General features: G+C 32.8%; 1 non-coding gene across 1 annotated transcript; it reads left to right on the forward strand.

Moving 5' to 3' along the window:
- The first annotated feature begins 8561 nt into the window (after positions 1–8561).
- Trnag-gcc lies at positions 8562–8632 on the forward strand. Its single transcript has one exon. It is a non-coding gene; the product is annotated as a tRNA-Gly (tRNA).
- Positions 8633–9564: the final 932 nt, after the last annotated feature.

Genomic DNA, 9564 nt, shown 5'->3' on the forward strand with positions numbered 1-9564 from the left:
TAAATAACCGTACGCCTGATTATAGACGAGTTTGGGTGAAACATTTTGTTGTTAGAATTGGAGTTCTAACAAAAATACAGTAGAGCTCCAATTATCTGAACTCCGACTATCCAAAACGCCGATTATCCGCATCACTTTCAGAAAAAAAAATTTGTCAAAAAAAAGTCTAGTGCGCTATTATTCTTCCCCCCGCGAAGGCAGTGTTTGCGCGTTCGCTCACATGATATTTTCACATGTTTAAATATGAGTAAAATGTACTTATGTACAAGTTTAGAAATAAAAATCATTGTTTTTAAAAATCTCCGTCAATGTAAGCTGTTTTGCGGTCTGACTTCACTGACTTCGCGGCGGCAAGAACAATACTTGCCTCCGCGAAGTCAGTGAAAACTTTCCCTCAATGGAGGGAAACCATATACTTGATATATTTGACATGTCGTACACCGTTTGAGCTTTGCTCATCATATGCGGTTTTATACGATGAAATAACAATAACAATAACAGTGAAGTCAGACCGCAAAACAGCTTACATTGACGGAGATTTTTAAAAACAATGATTTTTATTTCTAAACTTGTATATAAGTACATTTTATTTATATTCAAAACATGTGAAAATATCATGTTTCTTACATTTAATTCAATAAAAAATAGTGCAATATCAAAACGTAGTTTTTTTTCTCTCCAATGGCAATTTAAAAAAAAAAACTCCGATTATCCGAATATTATCTCATTATCCGAATGGGTCCCGGTCCCCATTAATTCGGATAATTGGAGTTCTACTAAAATTGTTAGTATTATTATTTGTTAGAATAAATTATGGATCATCATCCTTCATTACATATTATTCATCTAAAAATTCTGATTTGATAAATCTTACTGATTCTATCCCATCCGATTCAGACGTGAAATTGCAATGTCAAAGATAATTATTGAAAGGAAAAAATCTAAATATTCGCAGTTGACTTAGCTTTCCCATATTGAGAAGCTAAACCAGGTCCATTTTATTAAAACCATTATCAAGAGATGGTATATAACTCACTATTCCCGTTCTTGAAATTGGACAATTATCACCCGAAATTCTCAACACATAATATTATTATAGTGGCGTAACATAGCCTAATTGTGATTACAATTTTTGTTTTTTTTTAGTCATCTCTTGAAACTGATAGTTGTTCTTTGAGTGATTCTTTTTTGTTGATTTCTCAGGCTCCGAAGGACAATTACAAGAAAATAGGCACTATGGAAATGGGACTGTTTTTTGAATGAAAAAGACTAAGAAATTGTCAAAAACCCCAAAAAAGACTGTTTTTTGTTCGGTTTGAGTATTCTTTTTTCTTAGTTAAAACTCCACAACATGTCAGTTCAGTTATTCGATAAGCAATACTGTGGGGATAAATAATTTTTCAGCGAGAGAGGGCCTCAAATCAAATTGAACGCCCAAATAGTCATCGGTGATAAACTAACGTCACGGAGGTGGGAGAGGGGGTGGTGTGAGTGTCACCCCACCCCTTCTAAAGTTCTATTCCATAATGGAATTCATAATCGAGTTCGGGATTGAACTTGGGTCCCTGTTGTAATTTCAGGGGTGGCCCCTCCCCCCTTACACTCCTCTCCCAAACATCCCTCAAATTGTCTCAACATCCGATTTTCGAGTTATGTACATGAGGAGGACAAGGTGAAGGTGGAGGGAGGAGGTTGAAGAGGAGGAGGAGGAGGAGGAGGAGGAGGAGGAGGAGTAGAGAGATGATGCTGATAGTATGTGGTTACATTTTGAGAACTCAAGTTGCTAGGCCGTCGTCGTCTTGTACACTATTGATATCGTAATCCTACATACAAGAGTTTATTTGTAGGATTTATCAGTATATAAGTGCGTGACTTTCACAGGGTGGAGCCACATGGGGCGTTTTTCAGTCAAGTCGGCAGGTCAGGAAGCTCAAGATTGGTTGATTATCAGCTGATTCCCGAACGCCAACCCAATCAGCCAATCGGAGAGCTTACTGCCCTGCCGGCAAGTTTGAAAAACGCGTAATGTGGCTTATCCCTTGAAAAATAACATGAAGTAGTAGGCCTACAAATGATAGGGACAATAGTACAAATATTAGACAGAATAAATTAAGCAAACATAATAGAGACAATAGACAATAGTATAAATAATAGTAGACACAATAATTTCCGCAAATATTTTTCAATCAATAGTGATTAGAGTGTAATATTTTTGTGTTTTATCTAGTTTTTCATCCGTCAAAATGTGATATTCTTTGTTTTTGTTGTTTAAAAGTGAAAATGGACTTAATTTCAGAAAAGTGAAATTATAACTCTATTTCGAACTTTCAAAATGTAACCTAAATTTGGGAGAGAAATAGTACAAGAAGTATCCTTAGTTTTTATATCCCGGTCAGTCTCCTCTCTTGTAAAAATAATAAATGAAAATATATATAAAAAGAGAATGAGATTAGCAGAGCTCAAATAGCACTTGTTTTCAATCATTCAAAGTTTCCTAATAAGTTATTTTCCGTTTACATTTTCACTCACTGCACCTGTTGATTTACTTTTATTCATTCAGATTATCCTAAATAATTGTTCTTTATAATAAGAGCTTTTCTCCACTAGGACTTGGTTTTATTCAACTTCACTTCACTCTCAACAGTGAGTTCAGTGTAGTCCAACTGGTTGGAAATTTAAAATTAGAGGCCGAGGGGAAATCGTGAGGGAAATAAGGGAGGAAACATGAGATGACTTTGACATCAAGTGGAATAAAATAATTGGCAGGTAACTCAAGCATGAGTTACATCTCGGTCAGCAACACAACATCGAGCTTAATCAACTATCACAGATTAGATAAGTAATCTTACTTACTTTGAGTATTTACTAGGACTTTGAGAAACAGAGCCAGGAGAGAGACAAAACTTGAATTTTATAAGGTTTTGGCTATTCCAACGTTCTTATATGGCTCTGAATCTTGGATACCTAAGAAGAAAGAATGGAGTAGGTTACAGGCTGCCGAAATGGGGGTTTTAAGAGCAGTAAACGATTGCACAAGGGAAGATAGGCTTCATAATGACGATATAAGAAGCGAGCTCAACATAATCTCCATGTGGCAGAAGATTGAAGAAAATCGGCCAAATTGGAAAGATCATGTTGAAAGGATGGAGAGTGACAGGATTCCCAGGGCAGTCATGTTGTATAACCCGGTTGGGAGGAGAAGTGTGGGCAGACCCCGTAAATTGTTTGTTTTATTCTAATTTAGATTTTCAGAATGTGATTTGGTGTACAAATTCAAAAATAGACAACCTATGTATAATATTTGAACAATTTGAAACTAAATTAGGAGATTGAAGAAGTTTTGGGCAATAGCCTGTTTTTTCCTTTTCCGATCGTTGTATTGTTTTTGCTAACCTAATAAATAAATGAATAAAAGATAGATGTGATGGTGAGTTTGAAGTCGGAACAGGCAAATTGCCTAATCCTTGTAGGAAGACGACGACGACTTTAAGTATTTACTTACTTTATGCCAACTATAGTCTGTTCATCAAAAGGAGAGACAAAACATAAAGTTTGCGCTTGTGTATGTATAGAACCAAAGACCTTAAAGAGATTTAGACCCACAATGCCTATGCCTTCCCAATGATAGCTCTTACTTGAAATTGAAGGCCGCCATTGGGGTATTTAGCACGAGATATTATATATATATATATATATATATATATATATATATATATATATATATAATATATATATATATATATATATTATATATATATATCTCTGTAATACTATTGATCACAAAGTCATTGGCGGCATTGGTATGTAATAATCTTATGGGTTGCCCCCTCAATGGCGGATTTCAATTCCAAGTACGACACTAGCGCTGCATGTGAGTCTATGCATCTTTAGGGTCTTTGTATAGAACTAATGACTCATATCAGCTGAAATAATCAATAGCGATATCAATATCAATAATCATATCAATAGCTGAAATGAGTATATAATAAATAGTAGTATTAGTATGAAATAAGGTGATATGAGTCATTACTTTTATACTTTTTATAGACTACTTTATATTTTCACTCACAGCACCTGTTGATTTACTTTTATTCATTCAGATTATCCTTAATAATTGTTCTTTATAATAAGAGCTTTTCTCCACTAGGACTTGGTTTTATTCAACTTCACTTCACTCTCAACAGTGAGTTCAGTGTAGTCCAACTGGTTAGAAATTTAAAATTGGAGATCGAGGGAAAATCGTGGGGGAAATAGGGAGATAACATGAGATGACTTTGACATCAAGTGGAATAAAATAACTGGCAGGTAACTTAAGTATGAGTTACATCTCGGTCAGCATGACAACATCGAGCTTAACCAACTATCACCAGATTAGATAAGTAATCTTACTAACTTTAAGTATTTACTAGGACTTTTAGAAACAGAGCCAGGAGAGAGACAAAACTTAAATTCTATAAGGTTATGGATATTCCAACGCTCTTATATGGCTCTGAATCTTGGATACCTAAGAAGAAAGAATGGAGTAGGTTATGTCTACCGAAATGAGATTTTTAAGAGCAATGAAAGATTGCACAAGGGAAGATATGCTCCATAATGACAATATAAGAAGCGAGCTCAACATAATCTCTATATGGCAGAAGATTGAAGAAAATCGGCAAAACTGGAAAGATCATGTTGAAAGGATGGAGAGCGACAGGATTCTCAGGGCAGTCATGTTGTGGAACCCAGTTGGGTGGAGAAGTGTGGGCAGACCCCGTAAATTGTTTGTTTTATTCTAATTTATATTTTCAGAATGTGATTTGGTGTACAAATTCAAAAATAGACAACCTATGTATAATATTTGAACAATTTGAAACTAAATTAGGAAATTGAAGAAGTTTTGGGCAATAGCCTGTTTTTTCCTTTTCCGATCGTTGTATTGTTTTTGCTAACCTAATAAATAAATGAATAAAAGATAGATGTGATGGTGAGTTTGAAGTCGGAACAGGCAAATTGCCTAATCTTGTAGGAAGACGACGACGACTTTAAGTATTTACTTACTTTATGCCACTATAGTCTGTTCATCAAAAGGAGAGACAAACCATAAAGTTTGCGCTTGTGTATGTATAGAACCAAAGACCTTAAAGAGATTTAGACCCACAATGCCTATGCCTTCCCAATGATAGCTCTTACTTGAAATTGAAGGCCGCCATTGAGGTATTTTAGGACGAGATATTATATATATATCTGTAATACTATAGATCACAAAGGCATTGGCGGCATTGGTATGTAATAATCTTATGGGTTGCCCCCTCAATGTCGGATTTCAATTCCAAGTACGACACTAGCGCTGCATGTGAGTCTATGCATCTTTAAGGTCTTTGTATAGAACTAATGACTCATATCAGCTGAAATAATCAATAGAAATATCAATATCAATAATCATATCAATAGCTGAAATGAGTATATAATAAGTAGTAGTATTAGTATGAAATAAGGTGATATGAGTCATTACTTTTATACTTTTTATAGACTACTTTTATATTTTTTAACACAAGCACAAACTTTAAGTATGTTTTGTCTCTCTTTTCAATGAACAGCCTTTAGTTGGATGGCCTCGATGCTGATCGAGATGATACTCATGCTCGATGATCTGCCAACTGTTTTATCTCATTTGATGTCAAAGTCATCTCATGTTTTTTCCCATATTTCCCTCACGACTTTCCCTCGACCCCTAATTTTAAATCCAACCAGTTGGACTACACTGAACTCACTGTTGAATGGAGAGTGAAGTGAATTTGAATAGAACCAAGTCCTAGTGGAGAAAAGTTTTTATTATAAAGAACATTTTTGGATAATGTGAATGGCTGAAAACAAATCAACAGGTGAAGTGAGTGGAAAATGTAAACGGAAAATATTAGGAAACTTTGAATGATTGAAAACAAGTAGTGTTTTTTGAGCTCTGCTAATCTTATTCTCTTTTGTGTCGGCGTATTTATTGTGTTCTATTGTGTTTTTGTACTATTTTCTATTGTCCCTATTATTTGTACGCCTACTACTTTACGCTCTTTTCCAAGCCACTTCACGTGATTTTCAAAAATTTCCAACCACTTTCATCGAATATCGAAGATATCTATTCCAATCTCTCCTCACGAGCCTTTATCTATCTTCTTACCTCTCAGTGGCTAATCATACAGTGGCTATCATACAGTGGCTAATGAAATGATAATAGTGTGGTGCCTGAAATGATTCATTTATTTTTAAATTATGATTATCAATGATTAATTTTAATTTTAATGATAGAATTTTGCTTATTTTGAAAGTTTTTGTTGAATTATTGTAGTATAGTCAACAAACGTGCTATGAAGTTTATTTTTTTGTGATTTACTGTTTACAGATACTTCTATCATAATATTGCCAAAATTAATATTTGAATTATTGAATGGTAATTCCTATTGTCATTCAATTGATAAAAAGTGTAATTATTGTATTTTGAAACTGTTCTGATGAAATAAACATCTATTATTTTCTCTCTTTTCTCCTCATTTTTGCAATTTTGTTACCCTATGTTTGCAATGTTTTTGAATTGAATTATTCGATCAATATTATTGTTAAAGAGTTTAAAGGTTTACAAATTCTGCTTGCAGCAAATAGTTATTTGATAAGTATAACCAGTAGTAGTAGAGAGGGTAGATATTTCGGCTCTAACTTTGTTTCTTTTGAAACTATCCTGGTAGTGTGAAATGCGTCAATCATTAGTCGATTTCTAGCTCTCTACCTCTCTTTCCTTCACTCATATTTTCCTGTTCAATTTTCCTCCCTTTTCTTTTCAAATCCACGTGAACGGGGATACCTATTTACCTATGAACAGTGTGAACGTGAGCGTATCTGAGATGCAATATCATCAGATAAACGGCCCACACCGGTGGCGGTCCCGACTTTAGCCGAGTTCAGCCGATGATTGCCGAAACTTTATTGCTGAAAACGTATTGATTATACGAGGTTGGTGTGTGCTTGTGGTGGTAGGTTTCACTCACACAAACGCGCGTCACTACTGGCTGCAACTAAACACAAGATCACGTCGTTCTATTGTACATTTTGCTGCATTCATAGACAGGCAAAACCTAATCGCAACTTCTCCATTCATAAATAGACAACGAATCTGGGTCAAACTGCACTACACTACCTACGCTCTACCATCATGCAATTTATCTCAACTTTATGAATATTGAATTTATAATTTGTTAGCCTACGTCTTATAGTACTGATCATTTTTGGTTAGCCTATATTGCAATGATCTTGTAACTTTTTATAACGAGGTCCATTAGCAATTTATCTCAACTTTATGAATATTAAATTTATAATTTGTTAGCCTACGTCTTATAGTACTGATCATTTTTGGTTAGCCTATATTGCAATGATCTTGTAACTTTTTATAACGAGGTCCATATCTATTCAGATTGATAAATGTAAATTATTCGAATTTTATGATAGGTGTGTAGAATAATTATGTAAATGTAATCGTTTTTTTGTTAAATTGACTAAACAATTTTAAAAAGGGTACTTGGATTTCTATTTTTATTTATTTGTAAATGGAATTATCACATTTCATCACAAATTACTTATAATTGCTGATTACTGTCCAAGCAATGATTCCTTTTGAAATTATTTCATGCTCAAACACTTACAGGTTCTACAAAGTTGCTACAAAGTAGACTACATCCTATTAAATTATCGAAATAAATAAATGTTAATATTGATCTTTGTATGGAGTTGTGCATGTATATTTTTCTAATTTTATTTGTGTTACGATTTGTTTCCGTATTTGGCTAAATTCTGATGAATCAGTTGAGGAATGTATTTCAAATATTTTTTCTCGAAAAGGTCTCTAATAGAGTAAATTCTATTAAAATTTAAAGGACTAGTGGGCCTATGCTATTATTACTATAGCTCATTACATAATATTTCATTACTTTCATCATTCATAATTTTTTATATGAATCAGATACTGTACCATTATTTTCTTATTAATTTCCATTGTGGTAGTTTTGATAATCAAATAAAAAATAGAGAAATTGAAATTGTGTTTTTAATCTGTTTTTTTATATATTAATAACTTTCAAAAAAGGGTATTATGATGTTAATTTATTTATATAATTTATAAAAAATAGAGAATTATAAAAATTTATTATCACTATCTTATTGTACAATATTCTCATTATCAACACTCACGAAAAAGCATGAATAGGCTTTTCTATTTTACTGTATACAAACATTAAGCAATAAAATCATTTTATGCAATTAAAAGAGAAACATTAAGATCATAAGGGAAATCCCATACATAATGTCAATGAAGTAATAAATGTACGTTGAATAAAATACTGTATTTCTGATTTTATAATTATTATGTCTTTATGGTGATTAGTGAAACATTTTTCATATTATCCAATATTCAACTTATTTTGAATATAGCCGCTTTTTAAATATTGAACATGGAAGCTGTTTACAGAAATATTCAAGTTCCAAGTAACAAGTTTGCTGAACTGTTTATATACAGCTATTTCGGAATTATCTTCCACGAAGCATCGATGGTTCAGTGGTAGAATGCTCGCCTGCCACGCGGGCGGCCCGGGTTCGATTCCCGGTCGATGCATAATTTTTTGAAAACACGAACTGGCAATTTCTGAGAAAATTTCTAGCGACTATTATTCAAAATGTTTAAATTTTAGTAATTGTTCAATCAGCTTTATTTTAACTAGATACTAACTATCAAAAATAGATTGAAATATTACATTTTTTGCAATATTGTAAGGCGAGTTTTTTCTATATTTGGAAATTAATTGATCTGATAAATTCAAAATTCTAGTGGTTAAATTTGTATGGACTCAAAGTTGTGTGAATTAAGTTATAATTTTCACATAACCTCTGGACTGTATATTTTCAATTAAGGTTTGAAGCAGTTTTGGGCGAATGCCTGTTTTTTTACTTGAATTGCATATGGATGAATAAATAAATATTATTATTGGGTATCATTCTCAGTTAAGATTTGTAGCATCATGAAACCTTTAAAACGACAATAACTCTTTAAATATTATCATACGAATGAAATCGGATGAGAAGCATTGATATTATTTTATATGGAATGATATTTATTATAGATATTGATATATATTATTGATATTATTTTATATTTATTTGTGAAGGTGTTGAATGGTACTACAGATTAGCTACCGTATACTGCAATTTATTCAACATAATACCTTTATCGCGTTAAATAAAATAATAGTGGATAGTCTATACAGTAAGATTGATGTTTCAAAGTCAGTTGAAATAATAGGAAGACATTGTTGTCACCTTTTCTCTTCTACTGCCTCCTATAGACTACATATTAATAGTTGCAATTAAGATTATTACGATTATTACTGATCAATTTCATCTTAAATATTTATTATTCATAATTATTATTAACGAAAACCCAAATAAAATGCTGAAATTCACCCCGAAGACTTCTGCTACTGCAAATATTGACAACAGGGTAAACAGCTAGATGGAAATTCGATGAGCGCTATACTATTCAAAAATTAT

The sequence above is a fragment of the Nilaparvata lugens genome, chromosome 1, assembly GCF_014356525.2.
Source record: "Nilaparvata lugens isolate BPH chromosome 1, ASM1435652v1, whole genome shotgun sequence".
NCBI lineage: Eukaryota > Metazoa > Arthropoda > Insecta > Hemiptera > Delphacidae > Nilaparvata > Nilaparvata lugens.